We start from the raw sequence: 9,297 nt of genomic DNA on the forward strand, positions 1-9,297 counted from the left end.
CGATCTATCTTGAATAGAAGTCGAGATATGTGTTATTGAAGAAGGTGGGGGGCGCTTGTTATGACAGGTAAAATTAACCAGAAAATGGCTCTCAAAGTTTGGTGACTTCCAGTGGCAGGGCGTAGTGAAGGGTTAAAGGGCTTGAGCCCCACCCACCTCCCTACTCTTTCCCTCCGTGAATGAATGTTTCTTCTAATAAAAGATAATCAGTTGAAACCGTTAGAACTATTTCAGAATCTTCCGCCTCCGCCTTTAGTTGCACGCGGTGAACACACACGCTTGCTCGTTTATCCAATCACTGTAGCCACAGCTTACAACGATAGTAAACTAACTGCCAATCAAATGTGTTTAGGGCTCAGTAAAGGATGAGCCCGTTCCCACCTTCCTTTCTTAAAGAAAGTCTTCTTGAAAAAAGGTAAAAGAAATAAGCGAGAGCCCGCGGAAACTGCTGTTAGACAGGGCTCGTTCTCTGCCAGCCCAGACAAAGAGGGGAAAGTTCATGACACACTTTCCCAAGAGACACAGTGACCAAAACACGTTCATGAGCCCACGTTTTAGGAATGCCTTGCTTGTTTAATTTTTTTTTTAAATTTGGTAAGTGTTTTACGGCGCTCGCAACTGCATAAGGTCATTTGAGCGCGTTTGAGTGTGAGTGTGTTTATGAAACGTGCTAAAACATATCGGGAATGAAATGTCCTCTGAACCAAGGAACTTCCCTTAGAACTCAACCTTCCTTCATTTCTCAGCCCCACCCACACTTAGAACCTCTCGGCGCCACTGGTGACTTCAAAAGCTTGAATGACCTTAAACCTGGAAGACTGGACATTTACATTTGTTACGTCTTTAATGAACGATTCTCCGTACCATCCAAACAGAAATGTGTTTTTAAATGGACGTAAAGGGTGTTCAGCCAATAAATTAAACATCGGAAAAAATGCCCAGCCGACAGAAAAATGCAGATTTCTTTGTTTCATTATTTTGACGAAAGCCTGGTTTTACCATAATGCCTCAGGAATTATGTTGTGGCGTCGTGGTGAGCCCTGGTGCTCGTCAAAATAAGGAAATCGAAAACACTGATATATTTCCACCCGTTAGGTAATTTCTTTCGATTTGTATAATTAGCATCAACACATTTTATTTCCTTTTAAAAACATTTTGCGTTGATTTCACTGGAAAAATGTTGATCAAAGGCTCCCAAAAATTGTAAATTTGCAGTTTCCAAGGACATTCAAGCTTTGGAAATTATTAGATTTTGGGGGCCATTTTCTCAATAAATTTACTTCTTACACCAGGCAAGCCCACCTCTATCATTTGCAAATGTCTCGACTTCTGTTCCACATAGATGGGTATTTTTTTGGTCTAAAGCCAGACACACGAAGGAGTCCATAATAATAATATGAGCTCAGCCGACCTGATGGCTTCTTGGCACAAGTTTAGCTTCCTTGGAAGCATGCAGTTAAATCAAAGCTGTCATTTTACACCTGCTAACATCTAACATTGATAACTGAAACAAATTGCTCTTCCCCCCCCCCTCCCAACCTCCCACCTCAACCCGTATTATCCGCCTTTTTAAGTTTCAGAGCTTGACAGTGATTGTTTTCCTTGTAGAGGCAAACATACCTCCTCATAAAAGTACGAGTATATTATATATATGTATGATTTTTAGGTGCTGCAATACACAGATGAACAACCAGTTCAATTGTTTGGGCACCTTACAAGACTACCACCACACAGTATAGCTGCGAGACATAGAACCAGAACTAGAGACGGAAACAGAGGAAGGGCCAGGATAGTCCTCCCCCCCCCTCGCCCCCCTCCCCTTCTCCTTAAAGAAAAGTTGGATATCCGCAGTTTGCCCTACATTTTTTAAAGCTGGGAGGGGGCTCTCGTGGTCAAAAGGTGAAGATGTTCGCCACTCATTCAATAGTTCCCGGTTCGAATCCGGAAAGCGACGGAAAATGTTCTTCTTTAAGATATTTCTCCTTTCACATCCTTCTCTGCTCTCTAATAATAATTATTCTGTCGTCTGCTTTCATCTCCACTTTCTGCCTCCACCCTCTCACCTCCTTTGTCCTCTCCTCTTGGCTCCTGACTCTTTCTGCTGCCTTTCTACAGCTATTCCAGGACTCCTTCTTTCTGCTGTTTGTCAGCCACACCCCTAATTTTAGTGTAGATAAGATCTAACATCTAGTCTTCTCGGATAAGGGTGAAAAATCTCGGAGGTCCCGTATGCAAGTTGCGCATGTTTAAGATCTCTTAGAGGCCCAAAAGTCGATAATAGGCTTCGGCCTGTACCAGGGCAAATTTGAAAATTTCCTACCAATTGAAAATGTTAAATGTGTCCCGCGCACTCGTATCACCTAATGCAGTTGGGAGCACACAAAAAACACTTACCCCCAAAAAATGAAAACCAGGAATGTTTCTGAGTGTTCTAGGGTCTGCTGGGGTAATTATGGTTATACATTGCATAGGGCGTGCTGAAGAGAGTGGACACGCACTATAGATGCAATTGTTATTATTAGAGTGGGTTAGAGAAACATTAGTCCAGACGAGCATGGCAATACAACAGGCGATACAACATAATAAGAGAAAGACGTTTTATTAGTTGCTCGAGACCGCAAGGTAAAAGATGCCGGAGCAAGTAAGAAAGTAAGATCAGTTTAGCCACTTTTTATGAAAACTCATATTAAAAACACAGTGCTACACTGTTCTAGACCCTGCTTTCAACTCCTCGGGGGAACAGAATATCCTATCGATTCTGTCAGCAAGAAGTTGATGTTAGAAAACAGAGGAGGTGCTTATTGAATACAATAACCCTATTTAAGCCATACTATGATATTCACATTTGTGAAATACAATTGAACCTGCTCTTTATGTTTAAATGCCGGTGTTTTACGCCCCTATAGACACAATATAGAAACGGACGGACCAATACGGAAAACGAGCAGGAAATGGGAAAGGACAACGAGAAAGAACGAGCACTTTGAATGTTTGTGGAATCAAAGACAAAGGGCCAGAAGTTATTGACTTCATGAAGAGATGGAGGATACCAGTGATTGGAATTTCAGACTGCAGACGGAAGGGAACTGGAATCAAACAGATCCACGAGGACTACGTCCTGATTTGGAGTTGCGGGGATGGGATAACTAGGGCAAAACATGGTGTAGGTTTTTTTCTACACCTGGATACAGCAAAGAATGTGTTGGAAAGAGTTTATCTCGAAAAGGATCATCAAAATCCGAGTAAGGGGAGAAGAAAAGATCTCAAACTTCACCCAAGCTTACGCACCTTGCAATGGCACCTACAGCGAAGAACAAAAAGAGGAATTTTTAAAGAAGATGGCAGACACCATAAGCAGAGTCCCAGACAAGGAAGAACTTATTTTCATTGGAGATTTCAATTGGAGAGTGGGCAAGAGAAGAACACATTGGGACCAGTACCTCGGTCCACACAGCGACACTTATGCGGTGTTCAAATATGTAGGAGAAGTGTCGACGAGTAATTCCCCAAAAGAAAATGTGAAATTCGAGTTTAATCGTGACAAGCATCTACCCATGACTGTTAACATTATTGTATCTGCGAGCACTCAGGAGACGCTCGCCGAGCAATAATTTAGGACGGCAAACATCTCGTCGAGCGTCTTGCCGAGCAATTCGTTTGAATCCTGGCCGCCTGCAGAGCCAAGAAACGTAGCGGACGAGTAAAGTTTCACACTCCAACAAACTCGCCGACCATGTTGACCTTCTAGCTGACCTGTCACCGAGTTAATCGTCGTGCAATGTTATCTATTATCTATTTGTGGTGGCCGAATTTTGCTATTCAAAAGGCTTTTTAATGGCTGCATCGATTGGCATGCGGTTTTCGCCAAAAGATTCTTTAAAATATTTTCCAGATCATGACGCCCTTCGTTTTTTTCAGTTTTGAGACAGTTTTGCTCAAAAAAAGCTAAAGTTCTTTCTTTCGACGATTGCTTTTTTAGGCTGACGCTTCTATCTCTGTAATTTTAGAAATCCGCCAGGTTTGTTTATTTCAAGTTGTACTTACGTTCGATACTATCGCGCATTGTCGCGCAATATTGAGCACTATTTTAAGTGTGCAACCCGTATAGATCTAGCCTTATGTTTTCTTTTTTTAATGGGTGCTAAATTCGACTGTGATCCTTTCGTTTTATGCCCATCATCGCTTTTTCTGGCCTCTTTCGTCAAATTCGTTTTCTTTCTACTGGAACAACGTCTACAGGTCTTAGATTAGAATCTAGATCTACATCTAGATAGCGCCTGATCGTGCCGAAAAGAAAACGACGTTCTGCAGTTGGAACCCCTCCTCGCACTCGCAAAGGTCGAGGTGGTCTAGATCAACAACAAAATGATAGGGACTCTCTAGATCTAATCTCCTAAAAGCATCCGTCTACAGTGACAATTCCTTTCAGTACGAGTGCTACATTGGGGAACTAACTGACGACACAGTGTACACACTGCCTGGCCATAAGATTTCCATATGAAACACAAGGCCTGTGCTGTAGCAATGGCAAAGTTCATCTGCATCCATTTCCAAAACCACCTCCTGAACTGCAAATCCTTCTGTCTGGTGTGTCGACACTGTCCACTCACTTTCTGGAGAAAATAAGGCTGTACAATTTATACATTTATTATATATTTGGCAACTTGAAAACACGTGTGTCAGTTTTCTCTCAAGATTCATTGCTCCATTTCAGTTGAGTGTAAATTTTAATATAGAAGGCCAATGGCTTTCAGTTGATGTTAATGCACCGATCATTCCGTTCATCAAAAGGGGGCCCAGCTAGTAATATATAAAGGGGGGGGGGGATGTTTGTGTTCATTCCTTCAACGTAACTCATAAGACAGAGACGATAGATGCGTACTTCATGTATACATATGATGCCCGTCCTGTTGTGCTGGTGCAAGAAGAGGAGAAGAGGAGGAAGCGGAGGAGGAGGTGGACCTGTTGGGTTAGACCATGGCTCATAAGAAGACCCCTGTTTGGACAGTTTGAGAAGCTGAACGCTGAACTGGAAGTTGAAGATGTGGCAACAAACTTGGTACAAATGGAAAAATCTGAATGTATCATCACAGATAGAGTTCATCTTGAGACGAACAGAAGAAAGGAGCAGAGTTACAAACGCGAGATCCATCCATAATGCAGCCCTGGACACTGACCACAATCCAGTTATATATTATTTACAAAGCAGTGGAGTGAAAGAAAGAGGAAAAAGGGAGGGGAAAGAAAAAGACGGATAGATCAACGTAAGAAAACTTCAGAAGGAAGAAGTACGACAAGGTATGGAGACAGAAGTTACACAGAAGCTGAAAGAAATTGCGGTACAAAGAACACCGGAAGAAGGCAGGTAAAGAAGACAGTGGAGGAAGTCATCAAAGAAAAGAAGTAGTTGTACAAGGTGTAGGTAAAATCAACGCTAGATAAGAATTATGTGAAATACAGACTTGAAAGACGTCATACAAGAGGATAGTCAGAAGTTCCAAGGAACAGTCATGGAAGGAATATGGTGAAATATTAAGTAAACTGTGCATACACTCGCCACAACAGTTCTACAAAAGTGTCCAAGCAATGAGACAACCAGATGAACCATACAGTCCAATAGCAGTAGTCAATGACAAAGATTGAAACCCACTCAGTGAGGGAAACAAATCAAAAACAGATGGCAGGAGTATTTCAGGGAACTCCTTAACCGAAGCAGCCAAGGAAACACACATCGCCAATTTCAACCACTATACCCAGAAAAAAAGAACCGAACATCTTACGATGAGAGGTACAGCAGGCACTGAATAATAGACCAATGAACAAAGCACTAGACATAGATGGCATTACATATGAAGCCATCCTGGCATGTGGAGAAACAGCAATCACTTGGCTGATCATAATACTCCAAAAAGCATGGAGGGAGAGGAACGTCCCAGAAGACTGGCAGCATGCAGTTGTGATACCAATCTGGAAGAAGAAAGGCAGCAAGAAAGACTGCAACACCTGCCGAGAAATTTCCCTTCTGAGCCACACAGACAAGAAGTACATAAAGATCTTAGAACAGCGCACAAGGCACAAGGTGTACCCATTACTGAGTGAGGCGCAGATGGGCTTTAGAAAAGGGAAAGGAAGCTCTTAGACAACTTAGTGAAATTTACTATTGCATTCAACAAAGAAGTGAATTTTATGTTTTTAGACCAGGAAAAAGTGTTTGATTGTAGAGTAGATAGAAACAAATTGTGGCAAACACTTGAAGAATACAGCATTAGGGGACAACTGTTGCACAACGTCAGAGCCATCTATACCAACAGTATGAGCACAGTCTGCACCCGAAGCGGACTCACTGACTTTTCCGATGTGTCATCTGGAGTGAGACAAGGGTGTGTGTTGTCACCGCTACTATTCATAATATATATGGACAATATTACAAAAGAAGCAAACAACAACTCGACAGACCTGAATGAGATGCAGTTTGCGTTCGAGCAAAGCTTGTCATATGAGAAAAAAAGATCAACGTGAAGAGCACCCAGACATGCTGAATACTCAGTGTGAAAAGCTTAACATGAAAATCAGTAAAAGCAAAACGGATACGATGATAATAAGCAGAACACCTGGCAACCTTAACATCACCATCGACGGAAATCCCCTAAAACAGGTAAGCGAGTTCAAGTATCTTGGTAGCATCTTTTCGGAAGAAGGGCGTGTCAACAGAGGAATTGAGACGAGAGTACAAAAGGCTAACAGCGTCAGCTACCAGCTTGCCCCACTCCTCAAACATCCTAACATCCCCATTGAGACCAAAGCCAAACTCATTAACTCTATGTTCATCCCCACCTTGACCTACCAGTGCCAGACATGGACCCTGACCAAAAGTCTGGAACGTAAGATAACTACATGCGAGATGAAATGCCGGAAGAGAGCAGTCAACAAAACCAGAAGGGACATGATCAGAAACAATAAGATCAGAGAAATGATGGGAACAACACCTGTCCTGGACTAAATTCGAAGGCAAACAATCAGGTGGTTTGGACATCTCACACGTATGGCACCTCACCAGCTTGCCAGTAAAGCCTACTACAGTAAAGTATCAGGGTACAAGGCAAGAGGAAGACCAGGACAGACCTGCATCCAGGGTGTGAAGGATACACTGAGAACATATAATATCCCACCCAGCCAGGCCATAAAACTTGCTAGAGACAGGGAGCTCTTTCTCTCCTCGACGCCCTAGAGATACAAGAGGACGGATAAAGTAAATAAGTAGGTATTAACACAATTTCGATCATTAACTAGGAGGCCGGCTTCCGATCCTGCCTGTCAGTGCCAACTCTGGATGAGAGGGATACAAATTCCAGGCAAGAAAGACCGAGAAACTGGACAAAACCTGGTTCTTCTGTGCACGACAACAGAGTGCCTAACTGCTAAACCACAGATGCCAGTAAAGCTGCTCGAAAAGCTATCTAAGACAGTCTCCTGTACAAACAGCCACTTTCCATTTACCCCTTTACATTAAAACACTGTATCGACACTGTGTAAGACGTCACCGGTCTCAAATAGATGACTGTTTCAGGCTATTCTACTGTATATGATAATTATCTATAACCAGCCAAACATCAGTGTATGGGTGCGCTCAATACAAAGCGCTCAAAACTAAGCTTGCCATTGTTTCATTTAGTCCAATCAGCCATCAAAACACATTAATTTTGTCCGAACAGTCAGGCGTTGCATTGCCTTCAGGACACAATGTTGTCTTATACAAACAGTAAACGAAGGGGTGAGTCAACAGTCATCATAATATATTAGTTCATGGAAATGAGAATTAGCTCGTAAAAAGCTTCAGACGTATTCCTCGTTCACGTCAAGGTTTTTAGAATATTAGTTGACAGCTTTTCCCCTGCGCTTTGTGTTATCTCTGCCTCCCCCTCTCCTTCTCTCTCTCTCTCACTCTCTCTCTCTCTCTCTCTCTCTCTCTCTCTCTCTCTCTCTCACCTTCTTTGTCTCTCTACCCCTCTCATCTTATTGACACTGACAATTTCCCTCCCTAACAAACTGATGAGTTTGTGATTCCTGACCCATATTTTCATTGCACTCACTAGCACTAATACTATTGGTTAAAATTACAGACACCGAGCCTGCTTCATAACGAGATAAAAACCAGCGATATACAGGAACACGTGATCAGCTCGTTGCCGGCATTCATAATTGCTGTTTCTCACAATATGACGTTTATCAGGAAAAGCATAGAACTATAGTAATTATAGCAGTACATTTATTTACGAGGGCCGCCAAGTTAACTATGGCAAGTCACGTTTTTCAATGTTTAAAGGAGAGACAAAAAAGAACCCCAAGGATTTTCTTGAAGTGTTTTGGGCAGATGAACTTCATTTCATAAGGGAGCCTAATGTCTATCATGGCTCCTTTATGAAAATGAAGTTTATCCACCAAAAGTGCTTCAGGAAAATCCGATTTTTGTCTCTTGTAAAATTTGAAAAACATGACTTACCATAGTTTATTTGGCAACCCTGATAATTATTATTTTTAGTTCGACAAATCCGTTGTTTGTATAAGAAAAGGACTGAGACTTTGACCAATGAATGCACCTCAAAGAAGTCACCTGCATACTTGATCTTTAATGGGTTTTTCTAAAAATATTGAAATACGATAATATTGAATGACGTCAATGAACTGACTTCCAGATGCAGGGAGGGGAAAAGCGAGCAGCGACCGAATCACACACACAATAATAATGTCATTATCCACAGAGATAAAAAGTCGTTTCCATTTGTCGGGAATTCTGACTGGGCAATAAAGGGAGGTCTGCGTCCTATCAGGCTTGAGCAATTTTCATCTGCATCCTTTGGAAGTGATATAGGTACGTGGCTGTCTCTGTGAAAGAAGTCGACTTGCACTATTTATTTTGATGTACATTTCTTTTACCAATCTATGTCACTTAAAAAATAGGTGAAAGGGCATTTGAGATATAAAAGCCCGAAGATCTCGAATGTTTTGCTAGGTAATATAAGAGTGATCAAATCCTTTATTCCATTCAAATGTTAGCTGAAACCATTTATGTTTTTACAATGATGAGATGAATATTGTTTTGAGAAATTTTCTTACGGTCAGAAAATAATTTTGTAAGTTGCTGTTGTATCGCAAAGTGTTCAGAGCCTGCGCACTTTAATCGGTGTTGAGCGCTTTGTTAATTAAATGCCATGTATTTTTGTTGTTATTGTTATTATTGTTATTATTATTATTATTATTATTATTATTATTATTATTATTATTATTATTATTATTATT

This window comes from Aplysia californica, unplaced genomic scaffold (genome assembly GCF_000002075.1).
Source record: "Aplysia californica isolate F4 #8 unplaced genomic scaffold, AplCal3.0 scaffold00036, whole genome shotgun sequence".
NCBI lineage: Eukaryota > Metazoa > Mollusca > Gastropoda > Aplysiida > Aplysiidae > Aplysia > Aplysia californica.